The following is a 17,970-nucleotide window of genomic DNA, read 5'->3' on the forward strand; positions in this document are numbered from 1 at the left end:
CTCTCCCGGTCCGTCCGGCCCGGCCCGCCCCCCGCGGAGATGCTGCCGCCGCTCCGAGAAGCCCTAGGACGCGAGCAGCTGGCCACGACGCTGGCCGATGCTGAAGCTCAGGCTGTGGCCGATGCAATTGACGCTGCTGCCGCCGCTGCTACGGGCGCCACTGTTGTTGTGAAGCCCCGACGCCGCCGCTCACTCCGCCATGTTGCCGCCCCCTGCCTGCGGTAGCGGCCACTGCGCCTGCGCACAGCCTCCGGGGGGGCGGAGCCCTCGGTGCACCCCCTCTTTCGCCCTGCCCTCCTTCTCTTCCCACCCACCCACCCTGACACCCCTTGTCCCTCCCCCAACCACCCTGAACGGATAGACAGGTGAGCAGGTGCATGGGGACTGCTGCCAGACACTGGGGCAAGCTGGGAGAGGCGGGGCGGGTAGTGGCTTCCTTGTGGTTTTTCCCTTGAGGGTGGATTTTCCCTGTGGGGAAGGACACAGTGTGCGTGTCTTGCCTTCACTGCCACCTCCTCCTCCTCTCAATATCCTCTTGCTGGGAGGAGGTTCCTCATCTCCGTTGTTGCATCCAGCTGCTGCTACTGCGAGTGCCACGTGCCTTGTAAGGTAGGGGAGTGGCAGACGACCTCTTTCGGCCTCTCTTCGCCCTTTCTCGCAGTCCTGTCAGCCTGCCCTCCCTAGAATTTCCCGAAGAAAAAGTGGCTGGCAAAGCAGAAACAAACGCACGGGGTGGAGGCGGGCGGGGCGGGGGGGCGCGATCCTGCATTGTCGGGGGAAGAATACAGATGGAGCGTAATGGTGCTTCTACAGCCATGAAAGAGGCTGACACCTGCACACTCAGGCACTACTTAAAATAGAACTTGTCAAACAGTGAGCCTCTCTGGATCAAGCTCGGAACAACAAACAGCTCTTGAACTCACCTCCCAGCCTAAAAAGGCTGCAGTGTGTGACACTGGGGTAGTTTGGTGGGAACGACAAATCCCACACTTTCAAAATCCCTGACGATCCTCAGGTATGATGCCAATTATTGATGTTTCCTTTTTTCATAGGCACGTACAATTCAGAGGACTTTCGAAATTATCTGAAAACATGGGTGATTCTCACTGCCAGCCTTGATCTGTGAGAAAAGTACGTATCTATGTCTGCACAGACACAAGAGATAAGAAATAAACCTTTAATTTTAAAAAATTAAAATGTACCCAGTAATCATACTGCTCGTATTGAATTAAAACTAAATAGGCATGACTATTCCTTGAAAGGAAGGATATAATTTTCTTTAATATTTCATGAGGTCTGCACTTTTCAGTAAAGATTATTGAAAGCCACCAGAAATATTAGGTATCTTGAGGTATATTCAGATCGTTTTAATTGTCATCTCAAATGAAAAAGGTCAATATACAAATCCACCATTATCAGTTTTGTTATTATTCATATTTAATTGGACCTGCCAGTCAAGTTAACTCCCAGGATATGGGAACATGGTAAAATTCTAAGTACCACAGGTTATAAAAAAAGTTCCTCAAAACCAGTGCTTAGGATGAATTCTTGGTTGCATGTCTGTTTATTTGTTTAAACTTGCACCAAAGTGATTGGATTATTAAAGTAGTTAAGCAAACACTTCTGAAAGCAGTGGTAACTAACATGTCCATTTAAATTAAATAGCAATTGAATTATAAAATGCTAGAATGCTTGAAACTGTATGGGAAATTTACAAAACATACAAGTCATAATAGTATGACTTGAGATATACTATATAATTGAAAAATCCTGTAACATTTATATCCTTCTACTACTTTTTTGTCTGTCCCAGGTGAGTATCATCTGCTTTTAAGAGTACTGTTTCATTTGCAAATTTAAAATGATATCTTTTTAAAATACATAAATCTAGATTGAAAGGTTGTCATACTAAGTTTTTTTACCCACTGTGCATATATCTATATGGCAGCAGGTTCTACCTTTTGCTATTTTTAGATTTCTTGCATGAGTACTTTGAGAGACAGTGACAACCTGAACTTCCTATTTCCTTTCTGAATGAATAGCTTAACATCATTTTTAACATTTCCATTTTAATTTTTCTTGTGTTTTTTCTTAAGCAGTATGTGTGTGCACTTGGTTATATTTTTCTGCTCATTTTTCTTTAGTGAAGATAGTGAGTGGGTAAAGGTAGTATCACCATTTCTAAGTAGGAAAACGCCACTTCTTTTGCGTACTTAATTCAATTTCAGAGATGTTTAGAAGAGCTTACCAATTAAAAAGTTTTCTCCAGTGGACGATCAGCTCCTCCCAGGCGCTATGATACTGTGGAAAGTGCATGATTCTTTGAGTCACACTCACAACTTACTACCTTTGCAGTCTACTTAAGCTATTTGAGTTTCGTCTCCTCATTCCTTCAGTAGGGATAATAATACGTGTCCCATAGGAAAGTGAGAATTCCATAAAATAATTTCAGCTGAGCAGCTAGCATATAGTCAATGTGTCTTTGTATCTTTAGTATACAGGCATGTGTATTGTGTAACCTATAAACACATGTAATACCAATTATAACCACATACAATTACAATTATAACCACATATAAGTCTGCATAATGGCACAGTTATATGTCTTCCATACCATCCCAAAAATGTAAAGTTTAGAAAAGTCAGCAGGTCTGTTTCCTTTTGGCCTACAAAACCTTTTTCTGGAAAGTGTACAAATAACTTTGCATTTATATTAACAATATTTTGAATTAAAAGCTACATAATAATAGAAGATACCTAATCTGTATATTTTTAAATCTCCAGATTAAAAATACATTTTATGTGGTGAATATTAATTCTGTATGCATTTTTGCATACCCCTACTTCCCAGGGACAACCATTCAAAGATAAGAAACCTGTGAATCTGAGTTTCAAGAAGCAATATTGCAGAGAGGTAGAGAAGTCATGCCCTAGATTCAATGGAACCTGGATTTGGATTCTAGTTCCACCAACCACTTATATTTACTTAAATTTACAGTATGGTGTTGGGAAAATGACTTTAGCTTCAAAGCTTCAGTTTACTCAACCCAAAATAAGGATGATAGTACTACTTCATAGGATTAAAGGAGCTAATACATTTAAGGTACTTAAGGTAGTGTAGCAAGTGTCAATCAATAGTGTTTCCCTTCATTGACTGTTGGAAAAGACCCACAGTTATTTTGTGTCATTATTTTTGTTTTTTTTTTTTCATCTACCTTGCCTGACTTGTAATTTACATTGAATAAATGTGTTCAAAAATGAATGGATGGAAACAGCAGTTCTCCACACTAAATATTCCCACTTCCTTCACCTGTTCTTTAAATAACAGATTTCTTGCTTTTCTCTAAACTTTATCTGAACAGAATATTCCAAATTCGGTGTGGGTTTGGACCTGTATAAAATAGAGGGAAATTCTTACCCCACCCTCAACCTTTAGCAATATAGCTCCTGTTAATGTTGCCCCAAATCAAATTAGATCTGTTTGGTTTGCTTTGGTTTTGGATTTTTTTCTTAACATGACACTGATGATTCATGTAATGTAATGATTCACATTTGGCACGTGGTGGGTTCTCAAATAATGTTGGTTCCATTCTCCTCTCATATTGAAATTATTATCACCAGTAAATTAGTTATAGATCTGCCCATTCTTCCTGGCAATAGGTCTAGCATTCATCCCATTTTTTTCATCCTCACTGCAGCCACCCTGATTCAGATCCTAGCCACTTCATACCTCTGTCTCCTCTTTTCCACACTCACTCTTCTCCAGTCCATCCTTACGTGGGTAATCTTCATAAAGCTCCATCTTGATGGACAGATTAGACCATCAAGGATTAATTAGGATTAATAAAGTTTTACTTTATTAACCACAATAGCTGCATGAAATAATTATCAACCTGAAAAACAAGCTTTTTCTTTTGTTAACTTTTTTTAGCAGCAACATATCTACAATTTGTAGCTTTACATGTAGATTTTGAGATATAAAGTACAAAATTGTACATATCAATTTAAATTTAAATTTTATTTGAAGGCCAGGCATGGTGGTCCACGCTTGTAATCCCAACACTTTGGGAGGCCAAGGCAGGTGAATCACTTGAGGTCAGTCGTTCAAGATCAGCCTGGCCAACATGGGGAAACCCTGTCTCTACTAAAAATACAAAAACCAGCCAGGCATGGTGGTGGCCACCTGTAATTCCAGCTACTCAAGAGGCTAAGGCAGGAGGATCACTTGAACACGTGAGGCAGAGGTTGCAGTGAGCAGAGATCACCCCACTGCACTCCAGCCTGGGCAAGAGAGCGAGGCTCTGTCTCAAAACAAAAAAAAATATTTCATTCAAATTTTCTATGTAATTTTCCATTTAAATTTCATCTGCTAGGAATTTCTTCATCCTGATTATATCACGCAAATAATTTATTGTCTTATTAGCCTATGTGCAAATTTGGGAACATTCCTTCTATACCTCCATTCAAATGTTTGATTGAACAGGATGGAAGCAGCTCAGTAGTCACCAGTATCACTCTGCTTGAATCAATTCACATTCTTCAAACTGTGGGTCCCAACCCATTAGGGAGTCATGAAATTGATTTAGTGGGTTGCAACCAGCAGGGGTTTTTTAATGAAATGAATAGAAACACACAGAATGAAAAATTTCAAAATATATTTTGTAAGGGTAAGTACCGTTTTATAAAATCTGTTTTAATTATACGCACATATACATAAAAATACATATGTAGGCCTACTAGGTAATGACGTAATATGTATTTCTTACTGCAAGTTGTAGTCAAAAAGTTTAAAAACTGATTTAAGTTGTTTATAAGCACGTGTTTAGTATAAGCCTTCAATAATAAATTAGCTACCATAGTGTTCTAATAACTAGCACACATATTCCTCTGGCTTTTCCAAAGGATACCATAAAGGACCTTGACAACTGTCTAGCTGCAGTCTGGATACTCTCTGTTTCTGTATCTGAGCAAAATTAAATGAAAGTATATCGATGTGAAGTATTTTTACTGGTTTTGGCAATATTAAGCTACTTGCTATAGATTTTCGAGAATTAACCTCCCCCTGCCTTTAGCACTTCAATCCTCTGGCACTCCTAGTTCTCTATGACTCCTCAAAGACCATTGAGAGTTGTTCAGTGATCTAGTTTTCAGATTCTTTTAGGATCGGTGGATGCAATTTGCCCTACCTTGGGGACTTGAAGTCATTTAGCCTCTCTAGGTATCTATTTAGAGTTTCTTCATCAAACTTAAATGTCAGTTTCTTCCAACTACCACTACTTCTTTTATCTTTTTTGCTCCAGTAATTTTCCTCTTAAAGAGGGAACACAAACACAAAATAGAAATTCTATATTTGTATCCTAAGTTGACCCAATTTGGGAATAGTTAAAATGTTGATGCTTACCAACCAATAAATATTTGTATGCCAAAAACTAAACTAATTGAAATGAGTGATTCTGGATATTTCCTTTAGAAAAACATTGTGTTGAGACATGGAAAATTAATCAGCAAGTATTTTAAAAATGTCAAAGAGTGCTAAAATAATACGTATTCTGGAATCTTAAATGAACTAGATATCGTACAAACACCCTAATGCAAACATGTACCCGTAAACATCGCATAAATATGCATACAATTGCACCATCCACACAGACTTATTCACCATTAAATTGTCATACCTCTGCCCATTCTTCCTGGGAGTGGGTCTAGCATTCATCCCATTTTTTTCATTCTCACCGCAGTCATCCTGATTTAGATTCTAGTCACTTCATACCTGGTCTCCTTGTTTCCACACTCACTCTTCTCCAGTTCATCCTTACATGGGTAGTCTTCCTAACGTTCCACCTTGATGGAGAGATGAGTGGTCCAGAATTTTACTTTATTCATCACAATAGCTTCTACATACATGCACTGCATCTGTGAAAACATCACCATCACCAGTAATTCTCTTTGCCTAAGAAATTAAGTCCTTTCGGTACCAAACACCCTGCATACTTTAGCTTATTTTCTAGTTTTATCTCATTCTCTTCCACAGGAACTGTATACCACAGATCCCAACCCTTCTCAGTGTATACAACTCTTTTTATCATTAAAAAAAATTATAGATTGTTAGACTCCTACCTGACAAATGTATTCCTTTAATATCCATTAATTGAGAAAATTTACAGTGATGAACCGCTACTTTCAGGTTGATAATGCTATTTAAATAATTTTTACTTAAAATCACACATCTACATATATTTGAAATACATATACACACCATTTTGGGTTGAATTGTGTCCACCAAAAAGATACATCCAAGTTCTAACCTCAAGTACCTGTGAATGTGACCTTAAGACGAGATAATGGAGTGACGTGGGCCCTTCACCAAATACGTCCATGTCCTCATAAGAAGAGAGGAGACACACAGACAAAAATGCACACAGAAGGAAGATGATGTAAAGACAGACAAGGAAGAAGGCTATGTAAAGACAGAGGCAGAGATTGAAGTTAAGCAGCTGCAAGCTGAGGAAAGCAGAGGATTGCTGGGAACCACCAGAAGCGAGGAAAAGGCAAGGCAGGATTCTTCTCTAGAGCCTTCAGAGACAGCGTGACCCTGCTGATGCCTTGCTTTCTGACTTCTGGGCTTCCAGAACTGTGAGAGAATAAATTTCTGTTGTTTTAAGGCCTATAGTTTGCAGTACTTTGTTACTGCAGCCCTAGGAAACGAATTCACCTGCATGTGTTTAACTTTTATTCTGTCCACAAACAATACCTGATGTATGTAAGTATTCATGGATCACTGTCAATAATTCCGAAGTCCCCAGGTGGGAAAACAGGGTTCAGCCAACATGAATTTCTCTCTATCCCCAATTAATATACTGTGCTTTCCTCCTTTGGTGCCTTACTCATTTTCTTGCTTCTGTCTACTGCGCTATACTTCTCATCTCCCCTACTGAAATTCTTGCTAGTGAAAGTGCCGTTTTCATGAATACATTCATGTTCCCACCCAGATGAAAGTGATCTAAGGCCGGGCGTGGTGGTTCATGCCTGTAATCCCAGCACTTTTGGAGGCCGAGGCAGGCGGATCACGAGGTCAGGAGATCGAGACCATCTTGGCTAGCATGGTGAAACCCCGTCTGCACTAAAAAATACAAAAAAAAAAAACAACTTAGCTGGGCGTGGTGGCGGGCACCTGTAGTCCCGGCTACTCAGGAGGCTGAGGCAGGAGAATGGAGCGAACCCGGGAGGCAGAACTTGCAGTGAGCCAGGATCACGCCACTGCACTCCAGCCTGGGCAACAGAGCGAGACTCCATCTCAAAAAAAGAAAAAAAAAAAAAGAAAATTATCTAAAACACTGTACCCAATTCCACTTTTAAAAAAATTATTTTTCTTTCAGATAGCATAGGTTGACAAATTTTCACTTAAATTAATAATTTTCCTCTTCTCTGCCTCCTTTGCCAACAGTAAGAAATTCATGTTAATATATGTAGTCACCTACACAACTCCTTCAGTGGACTTCAAAAAGAAAGAAAAACTATACATAAAATGTTTCACGCTAACAAACAATGCAGTAAATCTCTTTTAGTTTTGCGCAGACATCTGTTTTACCGCAGTTGCCATTGCGGTTGGTATACATAGTCTGGAGAAAGAGAAGTATGTTAAAGAAAGGAGTTGATTTAATTTTTACTGGCTGCTTAATTGTTTAAAATTGTAGGTGTCACACACTGATTATCTCTTATCTGCCACACACTTTTACATGTGTTATTTCTAAACCCTTACTATAGTCTTTCAAGTAAGTTATTTGTTAGCCCCATACTAGGACATTAGTCTAAAGAGAAGTTCTGTCAGTTGTGTGAAGTCACACTTAAGGAAGTGACACAATTAGGATTTGATCCTAGTTGTGACTGGTCGAAGCCACAGCTTTACTCCTATCCCACACTACCTATACTGGGACCCAGACCAAAACCATTACTAATTTCTACCAAATTGACCAGACGAAAGATACTAATGAGACCAGGACAGGTCGTTTAAAATGAACATCATCATGTTTTTGTGTGTATATTTGAAAGCGCCCCACCAAAAAATGATATCTGGAGCCAATCTGGTCTTATATCTCTGTCTATGCCAAGAAAGATTCAGAAAATGCCATTAGCCTTTCTGTTTCCTGGAAATCATTTTAATCCTAGAGAAAAATCACTTGGAATAAACAAATTATTTTAATTATATTCATTAAAAGTAACCAAAATTTAATTTCATTCTTACATTAATATATCGTTCCTTATGTTTTTCTGGAAAAAAAATGTGTAATCTAGTCCTTGTTGAAAAAGGTTATAATTACATATCTATATATTTATAATAAAAAATCACACACCCTGGGTAAGGGGAGAGAAGAAATGCTGTGAGGAAATATCTGAGGATCCTTTGGAATAGGTATCTCATTATTAGAATCTCTTCAAAATAGGTGATAGCATCTTTACCAAACTCTAGCTCAACTGAGAAACTTCATAGAACAATCTGAGCCTAGTAGTGGTGTATAAAGTTTTGGATTAGAGCCTTTCTCTGCTGCTAGCAGCCACGGATTAACTGGTGGAAGAATGGCTTGAAACAGCCACTTCATTGACCAATTAGCAGCTCCATTGTCATGGAGAAAACTGGAGGCTTATACTTTGATTTCCCAGAACTATAATGTGTCTCTTTTCACTTAACAGACAGAAGGGTCAGGATCAGAAAAGAGAGGTAAAAAGAAAGAACATAGTATCTGACCTTTCCTTTTTATCTGAGAGTCTAAACTTAAATATTCTGTAATATACATTGTATATAACCCCTTTGTTATTAATGTAAAAGTGAATCTTAAAGAATTAAGATGCTTAATCATATTTAGTATTTAGGATTCTGTTAAATATACACAAATGTGTATATAAAACTTCACTTCTGTCTCGCTGATCTAAAATTGTGAGAAGTAAATGAAATGTGATATGTTAGCCACAGCTTCATCACTAGTGTCTCTGTTTATATTAAAACAAGCTCAGGCAGATTTCTTTTGCTATGGCAAGAACACATAACATAGCGTGTTTCAGGCTATTTGCATTCAGTGAAGCATAGTAAGCATAGTGGGCACCTGGTTTGCCCTGTCCTCATAATTCACACCACAGTGTTTTCTTTCATAAGCACAAGAGAGCTCACATGATTCCATTATAAAATAAAACATTTCTCCCAAACATTTCACTGTTTGTTTGTTTTGTTTTTTGCCATCCAATCCCCATTCTAATCCCAAACAATCCTTCAAATTATGGTGTAGTGGCTAAAAGAATGGGTTTTGAATTTAGGGAGATTGGGTTCAAATCCAGAAAAATTACCTATGAGCCTATTTCTGAACTTGTAAAATATGCGGTAGTCTTCCCTTATCTGAGGGAAAGACGTTCCAAGACCCCCAGTCAATGCCTGAAACTGCAGATAGTACTGAACCCTATATCAAACACAGGCAGATAATTTTTGGTTTTGTTTGTGAGAGCACAGGGGTTCTCTCTGCACACTATGCCTGGCTTTATCATATGCCCTGCAGCATTGCCACATAGCACCAGAGTTAATCCGTCCTTCTGTGTTTTATGCCCTTGTGCCTCCTTTACGCTTTTATGAATGTGGGTTCTATTAGGCATCTCCTTCCAGATGAGCCTGGTTTCATCATAATTGAAGACTTGCTTTGAATGGTATCCTTTCTCCTTAATCAACTTCATCAACTCTGCCAGAAATGTGGCAGTAGCTTCCTCATCAGCAGATGCAGCCTCTTCCATAATTTTTATATTTTTCAGTACAAACCTATTCCTGAGTATGTGTACCCATCTTTTACTTGCTGTAACTGACTAAGTGTTACTCCTTTTAGAGGATCCCTTGCTGAAGTCTTCAGACAGGCTCAGTGTTCTCTGATGGAACACATTGTCATCAATTGGAACATGTTTCTGTTCATGTCTTCCACCCACAAATGTAATGCCTTCTCCATCTTAACTAACACTTATCACCAATGTGACCATGACTTTTGCAGTCTGAGGTGCGACAACAAAACTAGCAAGAAATTCTTTTAACTTCACAATTTCACATTTAGAAAATTCATGCTTACAATAGATCTTAGCAAATTCAGCATACAATTTTTTTCTTTTCTTATTAAGAACTTTCACCACTTCACTTAAAGGAAGCACTTTAACTTCTCTTTGGCATACCCAAATTGCCAACATCACTACTCTTGCATGTTGAGGTCAGTAAGTAAAATAAGAGTTCCTTGAACACGGCACTGTGATATTGTGACAGTCAATCTGATTGCCAAGATGACTACTAAGTGACTAAGGGGCAGGTTGCAGGTACAATGAGGATACACTGGACAAAGGGATGATTCACGACTCAGGCAGGATGGAGTGGGATGGTGCAATATTTCATCATGCTACTGAGAAAAGCATGATATGCAAAACTTATTAATTGTTATTTCTGGAGTTTCCCATTTACTATTTTCGGACCACGGTTTACCGTGAGTAACTTAAACCATGGAAAGCAAAACCATGGAATAAGGGGGTACTATTGTAACTACCTCATATGTATTGCTTGGAGGATTTACAGAGATAACACATATAAAGCATTTAGACAGTGCCTGTAATAAGTGCTCAACAGGTGATTATAGATTAGCACAAAAAGAGGGCTTAGTACAGTTTTTGTGAGTTTTCACATTACATAATTAAATACACTAATCTCCACATATTTTCTCTTCATTCATTAACTTGGCTTTCCCTTCTTCAAAGAGCAAATGGGACATCAGTGTCTTCTTTAGTGTTTTGTTTGTTTAATGAATAGCCTAATATATATTCAACATTTGTTTATCTTACGATAGCCTTAATGATTTCCATCCCTATCTTAAACTTAAATGTTTTATCCCTTTAATTACATTAAGTAAAATTGGCAACATAACTTTTCTTTGCTTTTTGCTAGTCATAGAGAAAGAAGGCATATTAGAAACTAAGTCTTTTTCTCTGCAACTTTATAAAAATAAAAAGCCAAAAGAACAAAGACATAATAATAACAAAATACTTCCTTATAATTTACTAGCCAATAGAGTAAACAGTCTACCAAAATATATCTGGTGGTTTAAACCAGACTTTTCGATATCTATTTCCTTTTCCTTTTCATTAAAAATCTTTTGTTACTGCTTTCTTTGTAAACAAGCTCAGTACTTTAAGTTTATGCCAAGACAGAGGGTTTTCCCTGATTTCCTTCTTTAAAGAAACAGTGGCATTTCATGACATTAACTTTTCGAAATTATTTCTTAGGTGTGTGTGTTGACATTGACCCACAACACTGTGGAAGCATTCATATGGTATGCACTTCTTAGCTATGGCTAAGATTATCCATATTGCTTCCAGTTTTTTAAATGTGAGTTAACAACAGGTTTTTGTACCTCTACTTTCTTTTCCTATCTGTTACCTCTTTGGAATTATCCTACCCAGAATATTTATAAAAGTCATAATGTCTTTAAGTAGTATCTAGCAAGTAGCCTTCATTCACTATAAATGTCATATGATTAATTTTTTCTTAAAAAAAAAAAAAACTCTACTAATGCCTAAACTGAAAACATCTCATATTGGATCACTATAAAACATATTAACTTTACACCTGTTGATATTACTGTTAACTATTTTGAAAGATAACTATAAAGACATAGTTTCAGCACTCTTAAAATTGGGAAATGTAATCTGTTTGATGTTTAAGAAAAATGCCAAAGGAAATATAATCACATATAACACAGAACAGATTTAAGAGCAGAGATGCAATGGAACTTAGAAGGCAGCCACTACAAACAAAAAGTAGTTGATATAAACAACAAATAGTCAATATAATTGATACATCAGCCCTTTGAGCTTTGTGGCCATAAGTCTTAACCTAAAATGAAATACAAATTTACTAAATAAACTAGTAAATTAATAATTTTTTACAGTAACAATTCTGTAGCATTCATTTTAGAGTCATCAGAAAACATACTAATGACTATCCAGTGAGGAAAACATGAAATGGGATAACTTTGAAGAGACATTATGTATTTCTAACAATACAAGTTTGTTAAATACATGAATTCTATGTGTAAAAGATTGTGTGTCTGTTAAATAATATAACATATATGGCCTTTTTAATAAGGTTAGAAAAACTTGAAAATGAGTTCAACTAAAGAGAACAAAAACTTTAGGTGAAATACATTGAATTCATGTAGCATCTTATAAGTACCACGTGCTAACCGATTATGCAATGAGAGCCACTCATGTGGGATCTAATAGTCTTCATTCCCTAGAAACATAATAGAATTTTATAAAAGCCTAAAGGAGAGCTAACATTGTATTCCTTACTACAGTATCTATTGAATGTATTTTGCAAACCATGTGTAGTTTCAAGGTACAGGAAATATAGCGGTAAATGAAACAAAGTCCCTGTCCTCATGTAGCTTATATTCTAATTGAGGTCACAGACAACAAACTAGTAAAATCTATATAAATAATATGATTTCAGAAAATGATACTTTTATACGGTATTTATTTTTATGAAAAAAATATAGTCTTGTAGTACTTTGTTATATGATTTTTTCCTGACTACATTAGCACTACTTGAAGGCAGGGACTATAGCTTATAAATAAACTCTGCAGCAATATACTATGCTCATTGATTGATACATGGTAAGTACTTGATAAATATCTCAATTAAGGAAAGAAAGGAGGAAAGAACTTAAAAGGTAAAAATTCTAACAATTCAATACATTCAATAGTTTAATACAAATTACTTACATTACAAGGCAATATAACATACTAAAGGAAGAAAAACAAAAAATTTTAAAGTCAGAATAAAATCATTCCTCTAAAGGACTGCTAAATTTCCTAAAACATGATTTTGGGGGAATAATAAGGTCCTCAAAACTAGCATTCGAAGTATTAAATCACACTGTGGTATTAAGTAAATTATTTGGCCTCTTTGAGTCTTGATTTTCTTACCAATGAAATGGGAGTGAATAGCTCTCATTATAGAAAGGGGTTGTAAGCAGAAGCGAGATAAATGATCCTTTGAAAAGTACAAAGTATTACAGAGAAAGCAATAGCGTTAATTCTGGCAGCAATCTGGAATGGAGCAGTAATTCCAGTAATCTGGAAGTACAGGCAGTAGTGAGTCATGGCTGTAGACTCAGAGCAGGGAACTGGTTTGGATAAAGTGCATGACAAGTTGTGGGGGATGTTAAAAGGAGCTAGGCAGGTTCCATGTCCAGAGATAGTGCTCAGGAATCAAATGGCAAGGAATCAAAACTGCTCACACAAGCCACAGTTGGGGCAAACCTGAAAAGACAGTTGCAGTGACCATGGATCCTCAAGAATGGAATAGGAAGGCAATATAAAGTTTGATAAACAGTCAGGAATCTGGAAATGTGATGAACAAAAAGAAGGATAATGTAAACAAGAGGCCAAATTTGAGATCCTCAAAAAGCAGCAAGACAGTTTTGTGCGTCAGCTCCGGTGTATGTATAAGGATCCTTTAAAGGAGAGCATTGACTCCTGAGGAGCAGGTGCTCAGGATTACATGGCTGAGGCAAGGAAATGTAGGTGGAGCTAAACCAACAGTTTCTCCTCAGGAAAATTCTGGCAATAAATATCTTAGCCAGTTTTTAGAAGAATCTTTCCAGTCATCCATTTTCTAATTGGACAGCAAGATAAAACTTCATCCGATGTCTAGAGAAATTTCCCTTGGGGTTTACACCATGTTTTCATGATACCACAAAATATTTTGAAAGTAAAAAAACTCAGTCGGTGATGTATGCACTAATTATTCGATCCTCAGTATGTATGGTCTCAGCTGGGAACGAAAGCATTGCCTCCTCTCTTGTTGACCTGAGTTTACTAAGTAATTGGCTAAAGTTAATTAATGAATCAATTGTACTGTAGCAACATGCATGTGAATGCTAGGCAAAACCCTCCTGTGGATGGGAGAGAATTACTGTCATTAGGTAACTGTTAGTTTGCTTTCTATCTCCACATTCAAAACTGACCAAGGAATGCCACTAGCTAGACATGTGTAGTGATTACCAGGGAACCTCAGACCAGGCTCACTCAGGACTGGCTACCTCCAATGCCAGTAAGGAACCTGGCCTCAGCAGCAAGCTGTTGTTTTCTGTATCGTGTATTTCTTCTCCAACCAATTTTGTTCCCCTTGGTTCCTGGTAACCATTATGCCGTTAGGTTAATGGATCATTGGTTTATCCACCTGTATGTTGCCTGAATTTTGGCCACTCAACCATGCGTTCCTGGTGATTGGGTTTACAAGTACTAGTTTCCTAGGTCCAGCATCACATTCAGATAGCTGTTAACTATAAATTGGTGTGGTAACCATGGTATGTCAGCATAGAGATGGCCCCACTCATTCAAAATATATTGGTATTGGTGGCTTCAAAAAATTGTATTTTTGTTATTGACATATAAAACAAATAAATGGCCAGATACAAAATTGTGCAGAACCCAGATTATCTAGTATCTAATAAAGAATAAAGAATATGTATTAATGTAGATATATTTATTTACATATTAATGGCTTTTTTCACATTGGCCAAATTTTTCAAAACAGTTACGTATTAAAAATTGAGGTATATGGAAATTCTAACTAATAGGTCTATAGTCATTCTTGGGGTGGGCATTAACACTTTTTGGTAACTTGTGTAAGTTAATTATAGTTGAACTTCCTAATTAATTAATTCTGTAAGTTAATTTTCAGTTTAACTTCCTAGAAGCTTTGATGTCTTTTTTCACCCTCACTTTAAAATACACACGATAGTTTAAATATATCACATTTGGTCAACAGTTCAAATTGTTTTATTATTTAAAACATGTAGAAAATATATACTAGTTAAAATTCCTTTGAAAAATTCTAATACAGAGGAATCATATGGCTATGTTTGGAAAGATAATATTTCTTTAAAAATGTGTTGTGTTTTATGTTTTATAAATTTTTTGCAATTTTATTGCAAATGGTTATTTGCAATAACCATTACTTAAGTTTGATTGAAGAATTTCATGATTTTTATGTTTTACTTTCTTGTATTGAGAAATAGTGGTCCATTGTTGGGCTGTATTTAAAATTAATGTGTATAAAACAAGAAACATTTAATTACAGTTATTAATTTTCCACGTGTAATATGTGTATTTGACCTAAATCAGTATCTTTTATCATATCAGCCTCACATATAACAAGAATAATAGCAAGGACAGCAACAACAAATTTGAATGTTTCCTTTGTGCCTATGCTCCTAACTCTGTTATACTCATTCATATAAACCTAACAATTAATTTGAAGTTAGACACACAGGATTTACTCATCAGTATTAGAGCATTCGCTGCTATCCAGGAAGATTACTATCCCTGGTGCTGAAACTGCTCTATGTAGTCCTTGTGGTTGAAGAATTAAAACAGTTTCTCTTAGACATTTCCTTTCATTGAAATTATGAATTGGATAAATGTTCATACCTTAAGTATTAAATTTCACATATGTTAACATGTTAATTAATATAAGATTAATATTCTACTTATGACTATGTTTTAGTATTGAAAAATGAGTTTCTGTTGAGTTTCATTAGTTTCTAGAGAAAACAATGGTTTAAAAATGTTCAGTACATAAGACATTGAGGAGTCTATGAATGTTCCAGAAATCTGAAAACATATACCACTAATCAAAGTTTCTCCGTTCACATTGACTGGCATTTGCCTTAGGTGTCAGAATTAATGGATTTGTGTTAAAAATAAACACCTGAAATCTAATTCCCTAACTGCATTATAACATACTTCATTACAAGTACTTAGCTTTAATTTAATGCTTATAATGACTTTAAATTGTAGAAAAATGGGCTTCTCCTGAGACGACTGCTTTGTTGATCCTGACTTGGGGTCATAAGCCAGAAGTTAACTATGCTTTCATACATTCTTGTAAGTAGAAGTACAGTGTTGGTGTAAATTCTCCTTAGATGGATATTTAAGCCCAGAGGAAATAATGGTAATTGGCACCATATGACCATATGCAATTCATATGCATATTTATATCAAGAAAAGAACATTATAGGTCTGGTGAGACCCTATTTTGTTCTGACGGTGTCATCTGTATTTATGTGTCTATTTCGGGAATTTGGAAGTCAAGGGATTCTATGCTGGATTGTGAAGCATCTGTTTCTGCTTGATGTAGCTACTCAATTTTGTATTCTTGACTAATAAAATCATAAACATAATGCAACCTCTGTGTGTGTGCTCTCCTTCCACTAATTTATACTTTACCTAAAAGTATTGAATGTGTGTGTTATGTAACAGTTTCCTATAAATGATATTAAATTTTTGTTGGTTTTATTCAATAAAGTTTTAAGTGTTTTCTTCTCTGACTACATTACTTGTTAACAAGAGATTTCTTTATTTTTAACTGAAAACTTGAAGCAAGATTATCTGGGTAACTCTTTCAAACAGAATTGTGCCTGTATTTTGGGATTGAATATATTAATTTCTTTTATTGTTTTAATAGGACATAATTTTACAAGACAAGCCACTTTTTCAAAGCCTGCTTCTCCTCCCGTTTTCCCTATCTGTGTAATTGGCACCTCCAACCCCTGTAGCCTGCCTCTGCTCTGTCTTAACCAAATTCTACTGATACTACTTCCTAAGTATTTTTCAGCCCTGTCCTTCCTTTCCATCGCGATGAACTCATTTCCAGTTGAAATCTTTATGGTACCCTCCCTGGATTATTGCAGTATTCAGAGAGTTGGTCTCCTTACCTCAGGATTCACTTCTTCTCACCTGTTGTTCACAGTGACATCAGAAAGATATTTTAAAATGATGAACTAGAATTAATTACATAAAACACACATATACACATAAATAATACTTAAATCCTTCAGTGATGTTCCACTTACATAAAATATAACATAGGAGGCACTTTATGTTCTGGCCTCAATCTTTCAATTCAAACTTGTCTCCTGCCACTATCTCCTTTGAACATTGTATTCCAGCTACTTTAGAATAATAATAATATATAATATTCATAGAGCCCTTCCTGGGTTCCGATCACTGTATAAAATACTTCACATGTACTATATCATTTAATCTTCGACAACTTTATTAGGTAGGTACTATTATTATCTATATTTTATAGATAAGAAAAAAGAGGGTAAAAACCTGCCAAAGTTACAAAGCTTAGAAGTGTAGCAGTTGGGATTTGAATGTAGGCATCCTTCCTCTGCAGTCCACAGTGGCTTTCTTGTGCCAAAAGGCTTACAGTTCCCTAGACTTGACATTTCTCAAAATCTGTGTCTTTCACATGCTCTTCCAATTGTCTGGAAAATCTTTCACAACCTTGGTCTACCTGTGGTACTCATGTTCACCCCACAAGACTTGTCTCCATCTGTCCCCCCTCCATGAAAATTTCTCTGAATCTCAGCACTTTGGGAGGCCGAGGCGGGTGGATCACCTAAGGTCAGGAGTTCAAGACCACCCTGGGCAACATGGTGAAACCCCGTCTTCACTAAAATAGAAAAATCTAGCCAGGCATGGTGGCACACACCTGTAATTCCAGCTGCTCAGGAGACTGAGGCAGGTGAATTACTTGAGCCTGGGAGACAGAGGTCACAGTGAGCCAAGATCACACCACTGCACTCCACCTTGGGCTACAGAGTAGGACTCCATCAAAGAAAGAAAGAAAGAGAGAGAGAAAGAGAGAGAGAAGAAGGAAAGGAAGGAAGGAAAGGAAGGAAAGGAAGGAAAGGAAGGAAAGGAAGGAAAGGAAGGAAGGAAGGAAGGAAGGAAGGAAGGAAGGAAGGAAGGAAGGAAGGAAGGAAAAAAAGGAAGGAAGGAAGGAAGGAAAGGAAGGAAGGAAGGGAAGAAAGAAAGATTCTCTGACTCCCTGGTCAGGGCTCATGCCTTGGCACTGAGGGCATCTTGCAAAACTCAAGGAGGTCA

At 36.9% G+C, this 17,970-nt stretch overlaps 1 long non-coding RNA gene across 2 annotated transcripts; it reads left to right on the forward strand.

Annotated features, from left to right (window-relative positions):
- Positions 1-269: 269 nt before the first annotated feature.
- LOC105486016 (uncharacterized) lies at positions 270-16,256 on the forward strand. 2 transcript variants are annotated; one of them, XR_011615043.1, is made up of 3 exons: positions 270-365; positions 1,053-1,131; positions 2,785-16,256. It is a non-coding gene; the product is annotated as an uncharacterized lncRNA (long non-coding RNA). The 2 variants fall into 2 exon arrangements; XR_011615044.1 differs by lacking the exon at positions 270-365 and adding an exon at positions 401-609.
- The last annotated feature ends 1,714 nt before the right edge of the window (positions 16,257-17,970 follow it).

Source organism: Macaca nemestrina, chromosome 16, assembly GCF_043159975.1.
Source record: "Macaca nemestrina isolate mMacNem1 chromosome 16, mMacNem.hap1, whole genome shotgun sequence".
NCBI classification, from domain to species: domain Eukaryota; kingdom Metazoa; phylum Chordata; class Mammalia; order Primates; family Cercopithecidae; genus Macaca; species Macaca nemestrina.